We start from the raw sequence: 25,908 nt of genomic DNA on the forward strand, positions 1-25,908 counted from the left end.
AATCGAGCACATAAACTTTCATATGTTAGTTATTTTAATTTTTATCATCAGAGTTGGGATTTTATAGCACTTACAATTGCATAAATAGCTCGCTATAATATGACCTTAAATATTGCTAAATATGCACTAAAAACATTAAATAAAAATAACTAAATATGCAAAAAAGAAAAATCTTACAGTAGAAATTGACAAAAAAAAAACCCAACAAAATCAGCAGATAATAAAAATTAGAACCAAGTATCTAATTCGAAATCATCGTAATAGTATATTATACCTATAATCTATGTATAGTATTATCACTGTAGTTGTACGGCGTTGCATTAGCGTAATCGGTCTATTTAATTAATCTATAGGTACATTTTACAATTTACTTGAAAATTCGATTGAAAAAAATCTAAAACCACGTTTTACTAAAATATGATTGTATAAAATAAGACCGATTTTGATTCAAAAACAGGTAAAAATGCAAAAAAATCTCAAAAAGTCCAAAAAAACCACTAAAAATTAAAAAATCACAAAATATACAAAAAAAAGCAGAATATTTTTTTTAATTTGAGTTCTCTGTATCATAAGACATATTTTTAGCTTACTATATGCTATTTTTAAGCATCTCACAAGAAATATGCAAATGCTATAAAATCCCAACCCTAGTAATCATTATGCGAGATATACGTGTCAAGTATCGTATTTCAAAGCCTTATTTAATTTATATAATTTATTTCATACATGGTAAAATAATATTTTCAAACTAAAACTCAATAACTAAAATAAAATATATACTTTGATTCATTAGCTGTTACTTGTAATAGATTCACTTCCCACAAATATATAGTACTATAAACTTATATTTATATGGGTAAATACTAAATATAGTGTTAAAATTATTGATTAAAAAATACAGAAATTAACTCAAAATAACAAAAATAAATTTAATTCAGTTCGTGTTTTAAAGCATGGCACATTACATAGAACAAAATGATAAAACGGATTCCAGAAAAATTAATGTTATTGCGATATTATACGAAATATATGTAATGTATAGATATATAGAGCCACTACAGTTAAAGTTTAATAGAACACAGAATAATTTGTATTATGGTGTATAACAATTATTTGATTGTCTATGAATAAATATTATAATTAATATGGAAGGATAGGCGATAGCAATCAGGTAACTAGATATGCAGATAAGAATTAAGTCTGAGTACAACACCATATATCACGTACGTGATTGACAGAATATATCAATATTTTATAGCTAATGTTTAATATTAAATGTAATATTTGTATGGAACATAGCATTGAATTAAATCTCAAAAGATCCAACGTCACAAACCGTAGTAAATTGGGGAGTGAAATTTTTCAAAAAAAATTCAAATGTGTCTAAGAACGAAATAAAACGAGAAATAAATGGAAAATATATTTTTTAAATATGTATTGATTGATCTAGACGTTATTAAACGCTGTAGTACTCATAATATTCTACACAATCGATTTTAACGTGACCTTTGATTGACTGACCATAGGGTTGGACAACTCGTCATGCGGCAAGCCCTTCTGTCACGTGATGTTTGTCCACGCAAATTTCAGATCGCAGGTGCTCACCTGTTCAAAAGCCACCTGCTATACAACCAGATTGAACGGAATAAAAATGAACCCTACATACATATACGAATAAAAATAACATACACACAAATGTTCACATATGGGGTTCGAATCCCCCGGTGGTTAATATAATTATAATTTATATCGAGTGTAGTAACATAGTATCTAGCCCCTCTGGAAAAAAAGAAAAGAAAAAAATACAAATACTGTGTTCGAAGGGGTCATTTCCATTTTTTCACTAAAACAAACTACAGTGCTATCTCACCGTTTTTATTTGAGTTTTATATAGCGAAATAAAATATTACGACTAAAAGCAATACGAGCGTAAAAGGAAAAAATGTTTAAGTAATGTATAAACATAATTGATAAAAATTACAAAGCAAGCGGCAATTTGTGTGGCTGTGGAGTTGGATATAATTTGGTTTTTATTGTTTGCCTTATTATTATTATTTTTTTTTCTTGTAGGAGGGGTTTTCTTTATTGTGCAATAAAAAAAGTAACTTGGCTAGGAAGAAAAAAATTGTTTAAGCAATATACCGGTGTTTCTTGTGTGCTTTACGATCTCTGTGAACAAGGGAGGCCTTGTCGACAATGAATGAACTTGGTACTTTTTTCTTTTCTCTCGCGTACCCCGGGGGCTAGTAAAATGTCGGAGGTCGTAAAATAAATTAATTACACATTCAGCGGCCGTCTTGATTAACCAACCCCCAATTTCGCAAAAACCGACACTTGGATACGAAACCGTTTGTTCCTTTTAAACCTTTTTATGTAGAAAATTGTTTTATAAATAAATATTAAATACGCGGGTATAGTAATAATTACCAAATACGAATTGTTATTCATAAGTTAACGGTTGTTTGAATGTATACTTGATTCTATTCGATTATAATATTAGGTTTATACCACCTAGCAATGTCATATAAATTATACGATGAAAAAAGGTGTTCAAAGAATATAATATTGAAATAGGTAAGGCAATATCAACATATAACATATAACTATATAAGGTATAACCTGGAATCAAAATCGATATAATTAATTATTCTTTATTTATTGTATACTAAACCTGGCAAAAAAAAATTATACTATAATTCGATATAATGGGTTAAGTTTTTAAAAATATTCTACAATTATTTACTAGCTAAATTCAATAAAAGTTCATTTTTTTCTAACTGCTATGCCAAATAATTAAAACATAATATATTGTACATAATCAATATGACTATATATTAGGGATGCCAGGAGTGGCCAACTTGCAGCTCATGAGCAACATGTGACTCTCATCATAGTCAGATGTGGCTCGAGTCTTAATTATAAAATTAAAATTTACTTACTAGCTATTATTATGAGTTTTAATTTTTCTTAGTAAGAATTTATAAAAATTTATCAAATTATATAAAATGTATTTACCTATAAACATTTTGGCTCTTGGAACATTTGTATTTGTCCATGTGGTTCACAAACACGTTCATGTTGAAATATTTCTAAAAAATTATCGTTTGTTAAAGTTGTGTTAATACTAATAGTAATTCGATCAAGATATTTTATTATACGTATTATACATAAATATTAAATTATAAGTTAATCATTTATTATAATAACGCGTGAATACTACAACAACAGTCAATATGAAGCCCATAATCCCAATTTACATTTTAACATTATTAGACATTACAAATATTATTTAAACATACAAGTTGTACCCACAGATTGTTAACTATAGTCACAACGTAAAAAAAATCTAATTATATCACAACAAAATAATGTAATATTGTTTGTAAAAATAGAAAAAACATTTAAAAAAACTACGTTAACATAATATAATTGTATATTACACTAATATTAATAACCACTGTTACTTCATAATCAAATTATAACTATATTTTTAAAAATATTAATTATTATTTTTTTTTTTTAACTAAAATAATTTCATATGGTACATGATAGGATATTGATGAATTTTATTACAGGTTTATGTGAAGTACTTTTATATTAATCTTATAGTTTATTCCAATAATATTAATATTATGGTGGTAGTAACTTTTATACTGTTAAAAAAAAAAAACAATTTATTCAAAACATCAGACGTATTACGTACAAGATACATAGATATATTTGATATTATAAAAATTTCAAAACAAAATTTTTGCTCCTACTAATTTTTGTATTTACATTCAACGTGTTGTATATTTGATCGTTGTATTATTATACAGTGAAACCTTGATAAATCGAACCTCTATAAGTCGAATTTTCAATAACACAAATTCGCCTTGGCCCCTCTCTTACATTACGTATATATTTTATATATTTTCTATAAGTCAAATTGTCAATAACTAGAATTTTTTTTTCATCCCCAACCGATTCAAGTTATCCAGGTTTCACTGTATATGGTGTTGCAAATAAAAACCAAATTTCAATTACACATTTGTATTTAAATTCACTATAAGTTATAATAATTTTCTATACTTTTTAATGTCTGTGAAAAAAAATATTTATCAAGTAAAATACTTTTTTACTATATTAATAATTGTCTCAAGAACCATACAATATATTTAAAATTAAGAATTTTCGATACGTATCGAAATTTATATAACTAAAAATATAGTTACTAACAAATTAATGATAATATTGATTACATATTATTCACAGACAGAATACAGATATAATGTTTTGGTCATACTTCACTCAGTATTGAAATATTTGTAAAACCTTTAAAATGTATTAAAATTAAATTAAATCAGTATAATAGTGTAAGATCAACATTTTGATCCAGAAGATGACTTTCAAATGGATCTTCTATAGTTGACTAGACGACTTAGACAATCAATGTATTTTCCCATAAATATTTCAAATTCAATTGAATGCTTAAAACATTTTAAGATAAATTTTACTACTATAAAACAAGTGATAAAAGTTTTTAAATACAGAATAATAATAATATATTCATTCATTAAGATCCAAATATACTCTAGTCAATTATTGCTGTTTTATATATAATTTATATATATATATCAATTAATAAAAACTAATAATAATAAATTTTTTTTATTTATCGCCGTTGTATCATATACGATTTAAGATTTTCGTTTCTAATTTTTCAATAAAAGTTTTAAAATTTAAAATGTTATTAGTCATCTATTCTTAAATTCTAATAAAACATTTTAGACCATATTATAATCAAAATATTCAGAAATTACAAATAAATAAATGTTCAGACTAGTTTTATTTTTATTTCATCATATTAAAAATCTTTTATGTTTATTAAAATGGGAGGCGTAAAAAATAATGGAGTACCAGAGAACGAATTTTCATTTTAAATTAAAACAACTTGTAATAATAATAATTACAACGGTAATAACCAGGGCAAAACGATGATAATGCAATGATATAACCCTTTGGCATAACTGTGCGTTAAAACAGCCCCGACCAGGGTTGATATTTACGGTGAGATGAAAGAGGGTGGGGTTGTTAATTATTGAGCGGATGTCCGGAATTGGCGAATAGGGATTCGGTGGTAGAACCGGAGGCCAATCCGCAGCCCGCTCTACCGGTTCAACCCTTCTTCCAAAGGGATTAAAAGGAGATGACGGGATCTGACGGTTTTTTTGTGTGTGTGTGTGTTACAGAATCCAACGTTAGGTACTTCAGAAATCCCGTGGGACGTGAAGAAGTTTAACTCTAGGAAAAATACAAAAATGCATAAATGTCTTGTTTTAATCACAACGAAAACATGTTTGTATGCATACGCGTATATTATGTTTAATGTTAATACGTATAAAATATATTATACAATTCACATAATATGCATGTATAATACATATCTTCATTTCAAAAGAAAACTAATTTTATTTATTCGTATATTATATAGGAACCTAATCATATTTTCCCAACGTACCTACGTATTATAGATTAATGGATTTGGTATCACTTTTACATTTAGGTACTGTCTCTAATGTCTATGTAATATAGACATTAGCTGTAGTGGCGTATAACTATAGAGTGGCCAAGGCCCTAGATGTCAGGGACCCGTATGCCACCCAAGCTCAAAATTTAAATTAACGAGATAAAAACATGTACTCACTTATAATAACAATATATTTGTATTAATTTCTTATTTCATATTTTTAAAATTTTTATACATTTGATTTAAATTGTTTCCCTGTATAGGTATTTATTGAAAAATTACTTAATAATTATTATTATTACTGTACTTTTTATAAATATGTTAATGTCTCTTGACACGTTTTAATATTTATATGTTTTGAACCAATTAATTGACTGTAGGTACATTATAATTGAACATTTTTAGTTTAAAATAATGAAGAATTTTCTTTGGTTTATTTTAAAATTTTATGGGTGTCAGAAGATTTTTTTTATGCCAGAGTTCATTAAAATCCTAGTTAAACCAATGGATATAAGCCATGTACTTATATAGATTATAGATTATTAATAATTAGTGTACAAAATAATTGCTTTCTTCATCAATATCAATAATTTACAGTTCTACGTATATTTACCAAGAAATAAAAATTGAAAACGAAAACAACTAAGTGTTTTTTAAATGGTTTAAGTACTAATTATTATTTGATATTTATATCATATTTATAATATTATACGAATAAATGTTCTTATAATTTAAAAAAGAAGACACAATAAATTTAATATTAAACCTTTAGGTATTAGTTTAACACTTATTATTAATTTATGAAATGTTTTTGACTTGCAAATAATATTTCACAAATTGTTGACTAAATTATAAAGTCATTGGGCGTGTCAGGTATTACGTAGGAATACATATAATAGTTATACTAAATTTTATTTTTCAAATGTTTGTATTTTTAGTCATTTTTGAATAGACAGACTTAAAGTGTTAGCTCTACTAATGAAAAACTAGACAGGTTAGTTTATTGAGCAACATCGACTTTATTTTGAATGAAGTCAACGATAAACATTATGTAAACATTTTAACGACTAGATAACTAAGTAGATATTTCATATACTCGTATAGTTGTATGTATATTTATGACTTAATTATGCTTGTAGATAGGATGAAAAACTCCAAAGTACAACCAGTTCAAAAACAATTCCGATCAATCTATTATTTTGTATTACGTTAAGTATATATTATGGTGAATAAATAATTCAACCGTATAATAATCTAACCTTATTTCAATAACAAGAGTAGAAATAAAAAATAATATTATAATGTACAATTATTAATAGTTTAAAGAAATGTAATATATCCATTATTTTTCTTTAAAATAAAATTGGATATTTATATTTTTATGTATGAAGGGTTTAAAGCTGTTGTCGATTTCCTTAAAAAATAAAAATAATAATAATAAAAGAAAATAGTGTATTTTAAAGATAAAGCACGTCATTAAAACTATAGGTTCTGCTTAATGAAACACTCGAAAAAAAATAGAATGTACAGTGGATATTGTCTGTTGCGCGTGACTATAAAGTCCACCATATTCGCAGTACGACACTTTTGAGTGTTCATATTGTACAGCTGTTTTTGTGTGCACAACGCTCGGCCTCGTCTATTGTTGCCATGTCAGTAGAAGTATAGACGGTTTGTTTAAGTACGGACAATGGCCAGAGAAAGGGTTTAGGTTGTCGATTTATAAAAGCGGTTTTTTTTTTTTATAGGCTCTGCACTTTTCGATCTACGAACAATGGTTACGGACCACTCAACCCATCGACAAGAAAATAACATTTACTATCACGTTGCCAAATTATCAAACGTTTCTCTATAATAACATGTTCAGCTTTAAATAAAATAAAATTAATATAAATTTATCAGATACATTGAGTAATTAATATTCTTATATAGATATAAAAACCAACTATTAAGTTATAACTTATTAATCATGAATAATATTAAAAAACAGTATTTTTGAGAATATTTCACTGTAAAAATAAATCAAAATGACCATTTTATAATATTAAAATAGAAATTTTTAAACATTTTGAAATGTCTATGCACAGTTCTAAAATAGTCACTAAAAACACTTTTATTACAATATTTTTATCTGTAGAATAATTTAAAGCAAAGAAATTAATATCGAATTACCTAGTTCAATTTGTTGATACTACAAATTTAAATAATATCTAATAAAATTGTATCATACTAATGCGAAATTATTTTTAAATAACACGTTTAAAAAACAAACTTCTTTATAACTAGAAAAAAATCGTAACACACCTAGTTAAAAAAAAATGCACACACAACATCATTGTAAATAAATAAATTGATTATAAAAATATTTAAAAAAAAAAAACAAAGTAGGTAAATATACTATGCATACATATTTTATTATACGTGGATTTATTATCCAACTTCTTGAACTTAGTGCCCTGATGAAAATGTCAACCAAGAATTTGACAGGTAAAACTTTTCCAAGAATATAATTTGAATGAAGAATAAAGGTTAAAATCTTCATTCAACTTGTTTCCGTAACAATTAAAGCTTTATCCAGTCGTTGTCTCATTAAGTATGTAATGTATTAGTTGATTGGAGGGAGGCACAGGCTCGTTTTTATTTGAAATTAACTGTTTTATAGAATTACGAATTACAGTTTATGGGTACTTGGAATTCTTACTAAAAATTATGTTTTCTAAGAAAATCGAAAAAATAAACTAAAATGTTCAACATTTTAAATTAATGTAATTAATGAAATTTCATTAATTAATTATCAATATTTCATGTCAGAATAATTTTTTCCATTTATTATCGTTTTCGGGAATTTACTGGAAATTATTAATAGGAAATGTGATTATTAGACTATAATAAAACGCAATATTATAATCTTTGTTAGAAAAAAATACAACAGAATACTATAATATCCAGTTACGTATACCTAGCTCATAGGTACTAAAATTGATATTATAATAAATAATAAAACTTGTACATATGAAATTTTAAATAGTTCAAAGATGTTACTAAATATTTTTAAATAATTTTTTTTTTTTTTGTTATACAATATAATTATTTTTATCGTCTTTTAAATTAATTTTATAATAATTAACTGATTCATGTTAATTAATTTAGTTTATCATAATTTAAAAACGATATAAAAATAATTACCTATTGGTAGGTGTATACCTAAATGAAAATATTTTTTAAAGAAATTATTCATTGTTATGTTTATAGTAAAAATATGAATAAGAGAATAAGTCGTTTTCTAGATAGAATAAAAAGTATTTTGCTATTTTATCGAGTAAAATACTTATTTTACTTAAACATTAACACATTATATTATATGATTAGCAGTGTCATTTATTTTTAAAACTAAAAGTTGTTACAAATATGATTAGATAATATCCTGAATTAAAAGTTTTTCACAACAATCAATTGTATACACCACTAAACGTCTTAGTTCTTGGCAGGTAAGTTATAATTCAATTTCTACTTTTACTATTATAATACTATAGATTAATACACATATAAATGTTATAATACCTACACAAAGCATATCTCGATTCGTTTTCTTTGTATTTTACAAAAGGAAACTACTGCTTTTACATATTACTCAAACATAGCACATAGATTAAACTAGTGTGTCCACGGTGTATCTCTTAAACAACTGAAGTATTAAACAAGGGTGCACGTATAAAATTACGCTTACTGATAAAATGTTTTCTAAAAAAAACCCTCTCCATCGCCTGCTTAAGTTCTACTGATCTATATCGTGCAGTCGTCGAATGTGTAAACATTGCTATGGTGCACAAAAGATGTAAAGCCATGACTCATTAAGCTAGTTTCCACTATGGACAAGGTTAATCCTAGTTGAAAAGAAGGCTGAACAACGAATGTAAATAAAATGATAAATCAAAAGTTTGAATCTAAAAAGTTTTTTTTAATACACCTAAATATCGTATATAATATATGTATATTTATTTTTAAAAAGGTATATATAAAATTAATATTCACATTCATAATTTTAATTGGTCGACTATATTTTTAGTTGGAATGTAGCTCAAAATATATTCATAATGATGTTATTTTTATTTTTTTATTTTTTAAATTAAACAAGTTAGCTATTTTTATCATAATATTTTTTACACAATACTCCTAATTTTTATGTTCAAATTCAAACTAAAAACAGTAAAAACAAGACTTACCAAAATATTTTGATCCATTCGTTGTGTAGTCTTCAAGTGTAAAGTCTTCTTAGTCTTTACCACAAAACTGACCTGTTATTTAAAAAAATACATAGCCATTTTAGTTATTTTTTAATACATATATTTATATTTCAGTGACAAAAAAATTCCTTTAATATTGTAATATTAAAGTTTATTTTCATAATGAACTTTTCAATAGTAATTAAGCTTTAGAACATTATAGTTTACTGATTCAGATATAGTTAATAAGTACCTATAATACCTACCTATATAGTTGTTTAGATTAAATGAAATAATATTAATTTCAAAAGTTCTTAATCTTAAGTTTTAAATGATATATTTAATAGCTTTTAAATGCCGTGGACTTATTCTATAGATATTTTCTACCAATAAAATACTGCCTTGTTTCTTTATAATCTACCGAATGTTTAATTTTATCTGGTTTTCTAAAAATATAAAACTGTAATATTTTGATAGTTTATCAAGTAAATGTATTTTTTTTTTTTATATATTAAAAAGTTTTCTTGAATCGATAAGTTAAACTTAGTTAAAAATGTAATATTATCTATTATTTCTTTAATAATAATATTACGTATTCTGTACGTGACGAAATTCTAAAATAAACACATCTGTAATTATTTACAAGACTTCAATATGCTTTTTATCCGCGTGCACAGTAATTCTCATACGTGCGTTCTTTTTTAAAACCATAATTGGATTTTTTTTCAATTTCCCCCAAGTCATATCACCCAAACACCCGTTCAAGAACAATAATATATCAGTCCAGACCATTAATTTGTTTTAACCTACTTTCGAATACGTTCATGTGTTTTGCACGCGATAAGCTTTATAGCTGTACACGGTGTGTATTATTTTTATTTTAAACACATAAAATAATGAAATTGTCCCCAACGGTCTCGTTCGATTCGGTAAAAAAGAAAAACGTGCTCGAGCCACCAACCACGTCGCTCCGCGGACCACTCTCAATGCAACGCGTACCTATGCAATAGATGTATACATAAACCTCCGAACGACGCAGTACTATCGTCGCGACGACCGTTCACGCAATTTCTACGGTCAAATTGCGTTTTTGGAAAAAACGCCTTTTCATCTTACTGCTTCCGCCACTGCCGAGACATAATGGCCCAAGCGCGTTATTTCCCCGGGGCGCCCCGCTGGAAATACCCTCTCGATACAACGTAAACCTTCGTCGTGCCCATGTGTGTGTGTATGTGTAAGAGAGTAACGACTGGAGAGGAAATATACGCACACATATACAAACATAAGTGTATAAACATATCTATATCTATAAATGAGACGTGTAAACTATTTTGTATTATATAGGTATATAATAATATCAAATATGTACACTGCACGAAGACAGAGAGAGAAAGAGAAATTGAGAGAGAGAGAGAGAGGGAGCTCGTGTGTATGTGTGTGCGTGTGTAATAGAGAAATGATATATAAAACGAGACGTGGGATGTGGGATGGTGCAAAGGATCTCGTACAGTAGAATAGGTCTTGACCATTGGCCGATTTAATATTGATAGGCAGACAGTATACCGGAAACCTTTGGTCGACAGAGGTGTGTGGTGAAGGGGTTAGATGAGGATCCCGACAACGGTTGCCTTCATCCCCATACTATTTTCGTCCACCGTACCATCCCTGCAGGTAGGTAATATTCACTGCTTCCACCGCTGTTCGAACCGACCGAGTGTCCGGTCTCTTGCGGTTTCCGCTCTACTCCGATTCTATTTGCATCCTTGATGACACACCCAACCACACCAACGGGACGCGAAGGCCAATTCTACTACATATTTAATTATGGCACCTTTGCCTGGGTTACGGCCTTAAATATCCATAGTGTGCGGGCTCATTCGCCCCTTATAATGACTGTACATCCCCGAACCACTACCACTACCACCGTCCTACTCATCAGCATCCACCACCACGCGCCATCCAAACGACCACCCGCCGACAGCGTGTGTCTTTTACCGCACCTCCAAGTCATCCCTTTGATACTCCGGTAAATTAGTTCTGAAATTGACGTGATAAAGTGGATAATGAACACACTATAGTAGCGTACAGTAAATAACTAACATATACTTGTGCGTAGACCATTCACACCTTCGTCACGTTTTCGATATACATTTTTGCAGAACTTTACTTATACGTTTGTAAAATAGACATATTTATTATAAAACCAATGATATTATTATCAAATTTTACAAAGATACATATAAATATTAGAAGATATTATTAGAGATAACATTTAAATATATAAATACACAATAAAACAAATAATAATAGTAGTATACATATAAATAAAATGACTAATGTAAATAAAAAATTAATAGAATAATATTATTGTACATAACAAATTAAAATAAAAGCATTCTAAATGGTCCAAGTCTATAATTTTATTTGTCTTACACGTCAACCACTAGGGCTAAAAGCCAAATCAATAAGATATATTATTCCTCAAATCGGCCGGTCATTACATAGATAATTTACCAGACCAAATCTTAGGTACATTAAATTAATAATAAATAATTTATTCAAATTTTAAAATATGTATAGGTAGGTAGAAAAATATTGGTATAGCTGGTAGTAGGTATGTACTAGATTTGAAAATGTATTGTATTTACTAAGACTAAAATTATAATTTAAATAAGATTTATTGTAAATGAATGGCATTAAAAAATACCAATAGATGGTAAAACATAATATTTATGATAGAATGAATAAACTTTGTTCCGATCATTAGTTGTTTGTGTCAAAGTAAAGAATTAATTAATTTATTATATAATTTCCAATAATACATTTCAAACAAAAAATGATTGTTCCTAGTAATAGTATAACATTATAACCTATTGTTTTTTCAATATACAGGTCGTGAATAATTTTGTATAGGTTAACAACAATTAAAATGTTGATTTAATTTGTTCATTTTAAAATACCAGTATGAAATAGTTTTGAAAAAATTAATAAAACATTTTTCGTATATTATTTTTCTAAACAAACAAGTATGCATTCAGAACTTTGGTTTTGTAAAGCTTTACATATTATACTGTATAAACAATTTCTTTTAATCATAGTAATTGAAACAAATTAGAGGTGAAAAGTAGTGTAACCCCCATTGTCCACATTTAACATTATTTTCAGAAAGGTCACACCGAAAATTAGATAAATATGTTAGATCATCTCACAAAGGTAGAGAACCGAACTTATATTCTATGTATTCAATTTAATTAAATATAAATTTATAAATATTTTCTAATTAAGTACATAATATGAAGTAATAAAAAAGTAATAATTTTCCAATATTGTAATTAATTATAAATAAATTATTTATTATCATTGTCGATATATTTGAATAGATATATAGTGTATAGGTTTATAAGGAAATTATAATAAATTGCCTAATTCTCTGTTTATTAATTATTTTATACTTATACTTCGGAACACCTTGTGAATTAAAATGCCTAATACCAAATCAAACACTTATTTTTTATAACTCATTAGAAGTGACTAATGTAGCTGCAACACATATTAAAATAATATTAACACACAATAAAATGTGTGTGATCGATACCGTCAATTTAATAGACCAATTCAAACATAATATTTTCAATTTTATTTCCTACATACGTAGAACAATAACATTACATCCGTTAAAAAGTCGTGAAATTAATAAAACTTTAAAGTTTGGTGCTGTGAAGAAATGTCAACTCATAGTTCGCAGCTATCGAAAATTACTTTATCACACTTATTTAAAAGAAAATGTCTTTTTATTTTACAAAAAAAAAAGTCCACTTTCGGAGTGCTTTTCAATTACAGTGCGTCGTTGATATAAAACCTTAAAAATGAAATAAAATAAAGAGAAGGAAGAAAACAGAAAAGAGTGAAAGACATTTGGGGCGTTGGGAATGAGCAGTCAGCCAATGCGCGGCTGTTTATCTAAATACGGTTCACTGTATATCTGGCAACACAACTTTTTTATCTGCTTTCCTTTAAACTTTTATTAGATATCCTCATTACTGGTATTTACTGATGAAATTTTGATGAATCTGAGATTTTCCGGTACCGTCGCCGCAGCCGAACTCGTGCATTATTTAGCGACCGACCGACCGACCGTCCGACCAAGAAACTTCTTTTCCTTTTCACAGGAAGGTTTTTATTTTTATTATTTTTTCCCCGTGTCTCTCGTGAGATTTAATTTTTCGCCCCGACCGGATGTATATTTGTTTTTGTTTTGGATCATTACATTTTCATATGCATTTTTTTATATGTTTATTATACACACTAAACAAAATTACCGAATAAAAAAAATGAATATTTTGTAAAAAGAAACTATACGTCTTCGCCGATTTAACAAAATATAATATATCACAAGGCAGTTCTATTTATTACTAAGACATTAAAATAAATTAAATACAATTTATATCCCATAAAATATATTTTATGTACCTAATTGCAATTAATGATAATATTTTAATAACACATGAACATTGAACATTTATACGAAAAATAATATTTTGAAAATTGAAAATTAAATTTATATTTAAAATTTTTAACAACAATAACTGTTTACATTTTATCAAATAATATTCAGATGAATTGTATATAATTTTCATTACATAAAATGTATTGAATATACTGAAGAGTGCGATTACCAAACAGTTTTATTATATAAATAACAGGCTTCTTTTAATAATACCGGACAACCAACTAGTGTATAAAATATAAACACTAAACAGATATAGATACCTCCTCGGAGTAGCTGAGTTAATAAATCAATCTTATATTACAGTAGAAATTATTGTATCGTATATAAGACACTTTGTTATAATCTCGAAACCAAAATCATGAACATAATTCTTGTATTTCTATTATTTATAATGCATTTGGATGAGTTATTGTGTAAACCGTTGAAAACTAACGAACAATTAAAAACAAGTAACACATTAGAAGAAGCAGAAAATAAGTATTTATGGACTATACGCCAGCTAGAACGATGTTTTGTTTGGTCCAAAACGTTACCTTACGAAGATCGACTGGACTATTTAATCACTTTACGGCGCAAAGTATTACTACATTTCTACTTGTTCGGGTCAAATAGTACCAATAATAATATAAAAATAATGATTTCAGATTTCTGACGTAATACAACAGCGTAAACAGTTGTACGACGATTACCAGCAGCATGTTGAAAAAAAAATGTTGAATCACAGAACATGGAAACCACAAATTATTTCCTGCAACAAATGCTTCTTGTTTGAAAAACCAATTTTTATCGGTTTTATAGTTTTCATTGGTTCGTTGACCATATGGAACTATCACTTTATAAACATAATTATATAATTACATAAAGTTTAATACATAAGAGTTTATATTAATGTATTAAACTTTATGTAATTATGTTTATAAAGTGATAGTTCCATATGGTCAACGAACCAATGAAAACTATAAAACCGATAAAAATTGGTTTTTCAAACAAGAAGCATTTTCTGGAAGTAATTTATGGTTTTCGTGTTCTGTGATTCAACATTTTTTTTTCAACATGCTGCTGGTAATCGTCGTACAAATCTAGCTAAACATTTGGGAGTGAATCATCGAAAACTTCAACGATCACATAATTATCAGTATGTCAAATGTTTTTTTTTTCATACCTAAATCTAAAATGTTAATATAGTTATAATAATATAGTAAAAGATATGATAATAAAATAATATTTTCAAAAAAAAATGTAAGTGTTCTATTGTGTTTTCTATATCAGTAATATATTATATTGATCATGCTTATAATATATAGTAAATATAATATACATGGTTAAATCTCATTTAGTTCATAGGAAAATACATAATATTTTTATACTAATGTTATAATTTTGTGAGTATCTTATGCAATTTAAAACGTGTTATACAAAATAGGTATACATAACTAAACACTTTCAGATTTTAAAAATAATTTAATTATTATTTATTTATAATAACAATGTTAAATCACTTTATCGAATGAAAAATATCCTTTTATTATCATATAGTAGATAATATAATTTATAACAAATCGACTGTTCAGTAAATTAATTAAATGGTAATCAATATAGTACAAGAATAAGTTTTATCAAAACAATTACATTTTAACTTACATAATTTATATTATACAATAGGTATGTCCCCATATCATAATTCTTTATTAAATTATTGAACAAGAATAATATAGATAAGATACACATTTTTAACAGAAAATCATTACATTACAAATACGTTTCTAAGATTTTAACAACTTCTATTTTTTCACCAATTTTTATAATTTACTATTTTTAACATTTCAAAGTACAATTTGATTTCAATTTTCAATCTATAAAATATGTGTTATCAATGTACAAGAATTTTTAGCTTTTTAAATCCTCTATAAGAAATAGTTATCTAGTAATCTAGTACTGGGGAAAAAGAATCTAACGTTATAACAACCCTCCATAAAATTTAAAACCTACCTCCCTACACACTTAAAATCTAAATATTTAAATAAAATATGATTAACCCATTAATTCTATACTGCATAATAATAGTTCGATAAAATACTATCAAATATATTGTAGGGAAATTAATATTTATATTGCACTTACAGATTCGATTAATGTATTATAATTTATAAGTAAATATAATATATGTCAGACAACACGTATCATAATCAAAATTATGACACGTAGTTTTTCAAATACAGAAAAAGGTACCTATTATATTGTAAATCAGACATGTAAAACACATGGCCCTAAACTCTCTTTCATGTTATCCGTGGCCCATTGGTTCGTTGAAAAATCAATTAAAAATTATGAGCAACAAAAAAATGTTATAGAAAGCTGCCATTATGATAAATAAACATATTATTTTATAAATTTGACGCACCTACTCTGCCACTGATTAAACTGCTAAGCATTAAATGTTTTTAAATAAGTATTGATAAATGGTGATTTTTACAAGTGCGAATTATCACTCTGGTAAATAGAAACTCATGCATTTGCAAGTAAAAATATTTTTATGTTAAGATTTTAGTCCTTAAAACAACTATTAATTTTAGTAATAACAATTATGATTTCCTATTCAATCCATTAATATGGGACCTACATTAAGTGGTCTTATCCTATATAAGATTTTTCTCAATAACATATTAATAACATATTACAGACATCAGACCGAAATAAATAAAAATAATAATTTAAACAATCTCTTATACTACAATATAATATATGTTACGAGCAAAGTAGGAAATTCCTATGCACAATGCCCGAACATTTTGGGCAATGTAAGAACTATAATTTTAATACTCAAATTGTTCATAAATTGACCGGGCATTGTACTAGATTGCCAGAGCAATCTACCTTACCCTGCCTGATTCAAATGGGAAAAGTGAATTAAATACAACGCGCTGCATACATTTATATCGAATTACATTTATATTTTATACTTAAAAATATTACTACAAAACTATACTTATAGATAATTTAATATTTAATTATCTCTAAAAATCTTCTAATTTAGGGAGCCAAGCGTACGATAGGTGTACTTGCAATACATTGTGTAAATGTGTAAATATAAAAAATCTGGTCGACTTTGCAACTTAAAGTGCCATATTATTAGTGGTGTATATGGGAATGAATAATGTAAAATAATGCTATAGCCCTTCATTATTTTTTAGTGATAATCAATTAAAATAAAATTATCAAAATAATTTTAACTTAGTTATAAATTGCATTTTATTCATATCAAACCACTTTTAGATAATAATATTTAAAAAGCTATGCAAGTTAATGATATTTTCTGTAAGATGTTTTATTTAATTTTTTATGTATTCAATATTTAATCTACAATGCCCAAATGTAATTAGGCACTGTATAAAATGGCTGAGCAACTTTAACTTATTCCAACTTTGGCCTTAGAAATTGGGCATTGTACACAGTGCCCGGTCATTGTGCACAATGCCCGACTTTCTACTTTGCCCGTAATAAATATATAAAACGATTAAAAATCTTTTTTTTTCAATGAGCAAAGAGAAAATCAATACGTTTTTGTTTCTTTTTTAAAGGTTCGCATATATGACTTCTATTCAAACTATTTGGCCCGCTTATACTTAGAGTTATAATATGTATATTATAAATAAAACTACAATCAATTAAATTTGACAATAATTACATAAAAAACTTTTGGAAAATAAATTAATTTTACTGACCACATGATTTCCGATGAATACACTATAAAGGGTCAAGATAAAAAAAAATTAATTGCATGCGAGCGAACGAGTGGATAATATATTATAAGTAATCGAAACTAATACAAAAATATAAAATTTGAAATTTAAGTAGCATTTCATATTTTACCATAATCACAGATTACCTAGCTATAAGACTTATGATTTTGATATAACTATTTGGTAAAATTAAGGTTATCTAAAATAATAAAAAGTATCAACATATGAAGTTGTTTTAGTCATTCACTATCATGTGTGAATATATATTCTTATTATACCTATTACCTAATATGCAAGTGTATTGATACTTATTATACAATACAGTCAATAATATTATTATAATACTATAAAAGTAGGTAAATAAATGAAACTGCAGTTGTTGAACTAAAAATTTAAAAAATATGGAATTAAACATCGAAATATTATACATTGGAATGTATTATAAATACTATAAATATATAATGTGTATAATATTCATATAATTATCTATTTTTCTGTTACTGTATTCGAAAATAAGTACTCCTTCACTGCAAGACAAAATAAAAGCTTTTAATACTCTACGTCTACCATTGCACAGTACCTATGTCCTATATAGTATATTCTAATCTAAACATCACATGACTTTGTGGGAGCATGTAGGAAAAATCCTAATCCAACTTAAGCTTTCTGTATTCTGTAAACGATTCAATTCGGTCTATCTCTTCAAATTTTCTGCTTCTCGGTTCTCTTCCTCCTGTCTACGATAACAACCACGAATATCATCCAACAACACACAATATTGTTTACTGCAGATGGTATAGAGGCGGCGGCGTCGGCGGGACATATCAAATCAAAATTATATTCTTTCCGTCCCTCCAGATTATTTGTACATTAGGGACTCAAAATCGAAGGGTCTTACCATATATAATATACAGTACGTACTAAATGGACTACAACAAACAGGTGTCCCGCTCGTTCCCCTTATTGCCGGCCACGGTCTATCCCCACGGGGGCCTTCCGCATCCCTTACACACTACACCACCCCTAACCATCCCTGTTCGCCGCCCGTGCACTAATATTGTTAACGCCCGTAGTCGTTGTTGTTCATAACAATAAACAATATAGCGGCACTGTGTATAATGTAATATCCTCTTACAATATAGCGCCGCCGGAAAGGGATCGCGACATCATCAACGTCATATAGTAATCTGTTGATTTTTCGTTTTTATCGTTATGATTTTTCGAAACACATGTTACCCCTTTTTTTACATAGTACAGTAGCAATTTTTAACGTCCCCTAATAGATACAGAGAGGGCTATATAATAATAATAATAATATATAACGCGTTGTTCATAGCAAGAGAAGATCGTCCATATCGTTATTATGAAAACGAGCAAATTAGATTTCGGTTAAAAACAACGATCAAAAGAAACTAATTTCAAAATAAAAATTAAAGGGGTTAGTGAAATTTTGTTTTGATATTTTTAAAGTGTCTGAAAAGAACCCATCGTGTTATTGTGTTTATTATTTTACTTACACTGTATACATATATACAAAAATAATATTATGTTATTGTTATAATGGCATTATGTATACTAAATCACTACTATAGGACCATTACTGTAATATATTTTATTCATATATTTTTAGATTTCACTAAAAATATTTAAAATCCTTAAAGTTATTTTGTACAGTTTTAGTCTAATTCATGTATTTATAGTTGGTTCAAAATCGTATAAAAATATTTCTTAATTGTGACATTTAATCAACCTTAAATACAATAAATGATCATACTTCATAAATAATTACTAAAAAAATTAAAAATCAACGAATTTCGCTAATAATAAGAATAAATTATAAAGACTCTTTACTTAGAAATACATTATGAACCACAAAGTTTCATTATTTTCTTTTTGTTTGAATAAACATTTCCATTAACCAATCTCTCATAAGCCCGTAAATAAGTCTGTGATAAAAATTAAAGTAATTCTAGATTTTTTATCGCCATTTGTACATCATCTGTCTCAAAATTCACGTTAACGTAAAAAATTATTAAAAAAAATTCTTTCTATAATTTCTACTTTAAATACATATTTAAAAACAATATTTCAACTAAAATTTCAATGTAAATAAGTAATCTTATCTAAGTGATTTATAAAAACAAAGGATTTTTATAGACATTTGAAAAAAGAAAACATTTATGCATATATCCTAAATTGTTGGGTGGATCCATATAGTCTATCAATAAACAGCTAGTACGGCTTAGTAAAACTGGAATCGTTCCCATTGGATTGTATGATTTTTTTTTTATTAAGTGTATTTATTAATTAATATAGTAATACATGAATAAATAGTCAATCAATAATAACAGCTTGTAATAGTTTGATATATAGTGACAACACAATTATGTAAAGAACGTTTCGTTTAACAAAGAATGGAAAAAAAGTTCTAGTTCTTTGCCTTTCTGCAACCCTGCTACCATATATAATATAGGTAAATACTGTGGTCAGTTGTTTATAAGCAAAATTATTTTTTAATGCAGGCCACAACCCTGTCTAGAATTTATCCAACCATCGAGCCTGTCAATATGAAAAATAGACAAATCGCAATAATATTGGATTTGAAATACACGCACGTATAATAACGATACCTTGCGCGGTCATCCAAATGACGCCATTGATTTCGATGCAAAGTGCATAGTGCATACACACTTTTGTCGTCATATTAATAAACACGTTTATATGTACAAAAATGTATCATTATATGTCCATTTAAAACAACCATTCGGTTACGTAGTGGAACACAACAGCAATATAACAATATGAAATAACTGAAATGGCAATGAAAACGACCGCATCGTATCGTTCTGCACTGCGAGACTCCCGCAAAATAAACGTGTTCTTAATAGTATCTCACGCGTATATGTATACTTATACGTATATAGTAAGTACCTATATAGTGTGTGTGTATATATAGTAATAAGAAATGACGCGTTTCTCCGGTCCTGGTATATATAAACCCCCTTAAACTCGTTAAAAACCGTGTAAACAATATCCTCGAGGTGGGCTTTCCGTAATAAATATTAATCAGTGTTTTAACGAGTTCCGCGGGGCTGCGCCGCCACCGTGCGCACACACACGTCACACACACAACACACACACACACGGGCGCGCTCAAACTATACGGTTTTAATAGAATCCTAACCCAAATATTTAAACACAATAAAGTATCGTTATAATAACAATAAAGTATAGTGCGAGTAGGACGGGTGAGGATCGGCGGGGTGGCGGGCGTTTCGAAGACGGGACCGGGAACGATCGGGGAAGGGAGGGGGGGGAGAGAGTCGGCTGCAGTGCCCTCAGGAATAATGCGGCGGGAACAATGGCAGCTGTTACCAATACACGCTGGCGGCGGGGTGGGTGGTGGGTGGTCGGGGGTCGGGTACGATATAGTCCCCCGAGGGTCAGCCACCAGAAATCGGCTGGCGGGTGAAAATGGAAAAAAAATTGACTGGTGTATAGTATACGGTGCACATACGTCACGTATAGAGTTTATCGAGCATGAATTAAGAGGCTTTGCGCAAAAAGTCCTGTTAACTTGTGTGTGTGAGCGCGCCTACCTATGTATATATAAATGTATGTGTGAGTGTGTGTGTGTATGTATGTTTACGGTGGTACATGCTAAAAGCTTTACGGGCCGTGTATAGAGAATGAACGAGGCCAAATCCGCTTTGGAAATATACAGAGCGCTCTAATGGGGTTTTGGGAAATAGAGTTGAAAAGTACATTGATGTTTTAACCGAACTCAGCATGTTTTTACGATCAAAATGTATAGATATACATACATGTGTGACGTATGTGTGTGTGTGTTTTTATATATATAATATTATATATTAATATATTATTGGCTCGAATTCTGCAACGCAGTAATTATATAGACACATATAATGCCACGGCAGCATAAGCATAGCCTGCAGGAAGTTTTGCAAGGTTAATGATATGCTATTTTTTTAAAACATTCTTCCCTTAGTTGTCTATTCCACTACATTTTTCACACACCGCTACTATTGAGAACATGCTAATAACTGTTAATATTGAAGTTTAAGTATTATTTTTAAAAAATAATCGTGGTTTGAGTTTGCTTTGAAATATAGAAACGATTCCAATTTTTCAACAGTGCCACTATATATTAAACATTGAGACACAACTTCCATATACCCCATTGAAAATCTTTGACATAGTAAATGTACGACTAACTATAAATAATTAATATTGGCTAAACAAATATAAAATCATTAGAATCTTCCTGGAAGTTCATCCAATAAGACACTATATAAAACACAATTTTAGAGTTTGGACCAGGATTCTAACTAGAACTGTGGTTAGGTACCCACCTACTTAAATAAACCCGTGTAACGTATGTGTGGTCGAAATAAATGTATTGTGATTTGTGGAAGCCCCTTAAGAGGTGCAGGCTTGATGAGATAATACCCGTTAGAAAAATTCCCAAACGTATTGCGATCTTTCGACTATCATGCTATCCTATATATAGCTTACACGCTTCTTAAAATTACACTTTATACTTTCTACAACTTTTTCTGACATTGCATCAATTTCAATTGGAAAAGAAACCAGCTGAACTACAACTGTCAAACTTATTCGTCTTTACTTTACCGGGACCTAATCGTTTAAGCGTAATTCGTTTTTATTTAATCAAGAAATTTCAAATTAAAATAATATATAGGTAAGTAGGAAAACATTAGTACAAAATAATTCACTCTGAGCGTGAACAAATAATTCCGAAAAAATAAACATCTATGACATTCCATTAAACATTAAACTTTGTATTATATTTACATTAAATATTATTATTCCAAGAATTTCTGGGATATTTCATTACACGCAGAGTTGAGTGGTTGACACCTGAAGTTTCAAATCCATTACAGTATTACTAGTATTATGGGTCAATAGTATATTCAAGTGATTTTTCTCGCGATTCTTGGAATACATATTTTTATTATGGTTTTTAAGACAAGTTTGTCTAATAAAGATATTAAAACTTTATTAATAGGTAAATAGTATTTTAAAATACGGTTTATGGACTTATTACTTATAAATCAAAATTATAAACTATCGAGCACAATGCACAACGAGATAGATTTCCTAAGGAAGGGGAAAAAATATAAAAATATGGACGGCATAATATAAAATATAAACATTCATTTGTTTTATAATAATATAATATATTATACTTTCTATGAAATTTGTATTCCCAAAATAAAATTATGTATATAATTAATTCAATATTAGTTTGACTATTGGCCAGTTATTAGAATAAGAAAGCTAGTCTTATCTGAAATAGATATTTATATTACTGGATTTGAATTTTGAATGAACTAATATAAAACCTTAATAATTTTTTTTTTTAATGCAAAAAAAATATGCTATCAAAAATAGAAATTACAAACTAATTTGAGCTAACTTAATGTTACATTAATATTTATTAACCTTCTGTTGAAATCTAAATTTTATAATATAAACTAGGAAAAATCAATTTGCTGCAGGTAGGTATAAGTTCAACCCGCGTAGGTAATTAAAAAATGTTAATTTTTGATGAAATTGACAAAAATACAACAAAAATCGCCCAAATAGTCAATAATTGTCAACAATTACAAAACATTTTAAAAAAGTTTCAAAATCGAATTTGTTGTTACCTATATTATCTAAAATATATGTTGCATTTCGCAAGAGAAAAATACACTTTTCTGCAAATGTAAAACTTTAATATTACTATTAACGATCAACAAATGTTCTTATCATAGAAATATTTCATAGTATTATTTTCCATTAATGGAAGTTAAGTTTTCAGTCTACACTCTGCAGATTACTTTTAAGTTTAAATTAAATTGTTAAATTATTTTATTGTCTAAAAAATATAACTTACCAATAGGCAAGATGACGTAATTGACTAACACTCATAAATTATTTTTATAAAACCTTAATTACAAAATATTAAAATCCATAAAATTATCATTAATAGATACTCTATTAATATGGTAAATGGACAATTTCCCTCGGAAATTTTCCCCTGACTGTTTTTGGCGTAGTAGGACATTTTCCCTACAATATATATTCGATACGGACATTTTGCCCACATTTTTTTTTTTTTTTTTTGAAGTTAACTATTTATTAATATAATATTATTTATTGTTTAGTATGAAATAATTTTTTTTTTTATATAAATATAATAAATTATAATTGTAATTATAATTTTGTATATTTATAATAGATACCTAGCTAAAATATTGTGTCTACATAAAATATAAATAATAACTAAAAAAATGGCTTAAAATTCCGACATAAAAATGATACATTTTGTAAAAAACATTAATTGATCTCTGATTCTTTTGCTGTTTCTATAAATACATATTTTTTAAAAGTACCAGTTTTGATATTTCATAGTTAAATAATTGCTAGGTAGTGAATTTGATTTCTGGAGTGCTTCAATGAACATATAGGTAATAATATATAGTATATCTATAATTTATTATATTTTATATTTATAAAAAAAAAAAAAATTATATTAAATAATAAATTATATTATATTTTTAAATAGAAAACTTTAAAAAAAAAATGGAAGGAAATTTCCTAGTATACCGAAAACTCTCGGGCGAGGAGGGGGGAGTGTTCGCGATTCCTTAATATAGGTACTGAAGAATTAGTGAAGATGTTTGTAAAGAAAAAAATAAGATAATCATAGGTAGGTACCTAAATACCTACTTACTGTAGCAAAATAATTATTGAAACTTCCAAATATTACCTTCAACTTGCCCCGCTTTCCCAAATAACTATTGACAAATTGTCTCTAAAATGACGCCTATTAGAAATTTTAACGCAAATCATAAAGTATTAATAACATTAGGTAAATACTAAATACATTTATTTTTATTAACTTAACAACTGAATTATTAATAATATATTCTTCGATTTTATAAAATTGTATAAGAAATAAAATACCTACTAATTAACTGTACCTATTTACTATTTCCCATTTTTACATTTTTACCTATATTGTTTTTATATGTTTAAAATAAGTAGATACATACCTAATATAAATAAATGAAAATTTCTTTTGAACAATTTCGTCATTGTTGTAAGTTTTGAAACAAAACTGCTTATTTTGTTTTTTCTCTGTTCTTCTTCGTCTAACGTGCTTTTTACTTGTTTGAAACATTAGTAGGGCATAGGTAAAAACTAAAAATGCATTATTTCTTAGTGTACCTACAACCTACTTAAAATACAAATATATATTGTATAGGTAAATATGACTACGCATATTTTATATTTTATGTGTTGATGTATTTGATACCTTGGTCCTATTGGTACTTACCTACCTAGGTATCTATATGGTTTGATTAATTTTGTTAAATTTTCCAAAATGATAATTGGCATCAATTTTGTATTTATTATATAAAACACGATGTACATATTCTCTATGATGTTCTCTACATCGTAATATAAAATATTAAAATAATAATTATTGTCATTGGAAACACACATTTTCCGAAAAAAAATAGTACCTAGGTAGGTATAAAATATAATAAATTCTAAAAACAAACAATACCTAGGTAGATTACCTATAGGTAGAATGTCTATAGGTAATAGGTAGGTAGATTACCTATAGGTAGAATGTCTATAGGTAATAGGTAAGTACCTACACTATTTTGCATTTTCATAATTTATAATTTAGTCTTAAAATGTAACATTTGTATAGGTACTACTATACTATTAAAAGTACAAACGTACAATATTATATTAATTTTAAGCAACACTATTTGACATTTTTGTCCTTGTCTGTGTCTCTTGAAACATTTTACAAAACCATCTTCTCATACCATGTCGATAATAATATTATATTGTTCGATGATTAGTCTTTGATAGTATTAT

At 27.4% G+C, this 25,908-nt stretch overlaps 1 long non-coding RNA gene across 1 annotated transcript in view; it reads right to left on the minus strand.

Annotated features, from left to right (window-relative positions):
- Positions 1-25,236, minus strand: part of LOC126550817 (uncharacterized) — a 29,538-nt gene extending 4,302 nt beyond the window's left edge. The window contains exons 1-3 of the long non-coding RNA XR_007604842.1: positions 25,068-25,236; positions 9,733-9,804; positions 3,016-3,089 (exon numbers count right to left, since the gene is read on the minus strand). This is a non-coding gene — a long non-coding RNA (uncharacterized LOC126550817). The remainder of the gene's footprint in view (positions 1-3,015; positions 3,090-9,732; positions 9,805-25,067) is intronic.
- Positions 25,237-25,908: the final 672 nt, after the last annotated feature.

This window comes from Aphis gossypii, chromosome 3 (genome assembly GCF_020184175.1).
Source record: "Aphis gossypii isolate Hap1 chromosome 3, ASM2018417v2, whole genome shotgun sequence".
NCBI lineage: Eukaryota > Metazoa > Arthropoda > Insecta > Hemiptera > Aphididae > Aphis > Aphis gossypii.